Source organism: Alexandromys fortis, unplaced genomic scaffold (assembly GCF_014885135.2).
Source record: "Alexandromys fortis isolate MF-2015 unplaced genomic scaffold, M_Fortis_MF-2015_v1.1 scaffold_166, whole genome shotgun sequence".
In the NCBI taxonomy this organism is placed as follows: domain Eukaryota; kingdom Metazoa; phylum Chordata; class Mammalia; order Rodentia; family Cricetidae; genus Alexandromys; species Alexandromys fortis.
Genome location: NW_026068102.1, coordinates 226469 through 228886, shown reverse-complemented (window position 1 = coordinate 228886; position 2418 = coordinate 226469).

Genomic DNA, 2418 nt, shown 5'->3' with positions numbered 1-2418 from the left:
ATGGGGTTGAAGACTATATAAATGTAGTTACTTTTCTCTCATGACTTGGCCAAGTTATTTATTATACAAGACCTAAGCTAGTTAGAATAGGATATTTGTACTTATTGTATATAATTTCGTAGTAGGTTTAGAACTCTCTTACTTAAACAAAAGGGGGAGGTGTTGCGGGAGGTCCTTCCTCTCCTCCAGCCTAAGCGGAAGGACCTCCCGCAACACCCTGAGTTCACAGGATAGAAAACTTGGGAATTGTTTTATGTCAACCTGTTTTTATGTCTTCAACTCCTTTAGGTCCCTGCTGTTGCTTGACCTCAAATGGTAATCTGTATGAAAGGAAATCAAGACTTCTCAATGATATCATTGAGAGGGTAGTCATTCAAAAATGTAGTGGTTCCTCTCTGAACTGTGGATTTTCAGATAAAAATCCTGTTACTGCCTTTCCAAGGCTCAAAGCTCTTGAGCAGCATACTCACTGAAAAATTCAGGCTGTCTAAGCTGTTCCTTTTTGGAATACCCCATCAAGAATCCATTGGGCTTTCCAGTGCTTTCTGACTCTGATAGACCACTGAAAGCTGCCAGGTGGTATTTTCACCTGTGTCCTGCCAGAAACAGCAGAGGTTTGTTTTTTTTTTTTTTTTCAGTTTTTATATTTAACAAGGAGTGATTCACTTTGACTTCGGCAGGGGAAGGTGAACTTGAATAAAGTGCTTTAAAATGGCACTGCCTACTTCAACAAACCTATTTCATGAAAAGAAAACCAGGGAACAGACTCACTTCTTTAGAGGCTCCAAAATGTGAGACTAGTTCTATCTGACAGTCAGAGAGTTTGGAGGTTGATCAACAGGGTTGATAAGGACAGGATTACTTTTGACATTAATATAGCTCATACAAGTAGATCCATTTCATCCTGACAGGTGGTCAGGATATGCAAACGTACTCCTGCTCCTTCTTTAGTAATTATGGCATCACCTGAGGAGTGGCTGCCTTCAGGACCTGTGGTCTAGGGTGGCTTCACTGCCTAGACAACAGAATGCTCAAAGATTTAAAAAAAAAAAATAACTTTTCAAGTTGTCCTTTGTATCATGTCAAATAAGTTTTTTGTTACCTACTCCTCCCCACTTTTAAATTGGCTATAAAAGCATATGGAAAAATAAAGACCGATGATTATTTCAGTATTTATTGGTACTCCCTCCTGGTACCATTTTCTATGGTTTCTATTTTATTATTTTCACATATTTCTTTGTATTCTTTACTAATATTTCTAAATCCCCATGCTGCTTCCCTGGTAAGTGTTGATTTTGTAGAGGCTGAACCCCAACATATGGCAGCCCAACGTGATGCGGTCACTGACACAATTCTTATCACACTTTTCCACATTCACACATTTCTTAAAGATTTGATGTTTATATCAGTAAAGTAATTTGGCTAGAAAAATATTTTCAAATGGATATTAGTGTGTTTTATACTACATATCACTGTACTACTTGTTATTAAGAAGTGACACAAATTTAGAATTACTTATCTTGTATTTTTTAATGAGACATGCTTATATTCTATAGTAGCATCTATTTCCAAATTTCCACAATTAGCAAAGGTGTCTGTTCACTACAGCCACTCAAGAACCACTGAAGAGCAGCAACTGCCATAAACCACCAAAATCATTGCTCTAAAAAGAAGAGAACACTTAGTGTTTTGTGTTTTATTTCTGCAAGAATAGTTAAATATCTGTCCCAATATAATATCTGAAACCAATCTTCATAGAGTCAGAATTAGCCAGGAAGCTCTGCTCATATATAAAATGTTTAATAAATCTATGCTTGGTTATACTTGGCAAACAAATGCAGTATCCTACCAGCTACCTTGACATCAGACTGTGATGGATATAAACACACTTGATTACTTTATACATTTCATTAACTGGAAGATGTATTGTCCCAAAGGAAATACCAAAACCAAAACCCAAAACAAAACCCCTCACCTATTTCACTATTTTATTTTGTCAAGCTAATAATTGGTATGCAATATGTATATATTTACAATTAATGTGTCATTAAAAAGATAAATAAAACAAAGTTGTCAAAAATTTAGATTTGGTTAGCTTTTTATCATGATTTTTTGTTGTTTGTTTAAGAAAATCATACAATATATTGTGATCGTATTTACACCATCATTCCCAACTCCTCCACAATTTCCCACTCCATTCACCCTGCACCAGATTCTCTCTGACTCTTCTTTCCTTCAAACCCTTCACATCCAGAATACATTAGCTTATTAATCCTGCACATGGACTTAACCTGGAGTGTGGTAACTATACAGGGATCACCCTATTAAAGGACATTGACTTTCCCTCTCCCTGTAGCAATCAGATGACAAGAGTTTATTAGCTGGCAGTGAGACGGTGTGCTACCCCTCCCCTGAGTT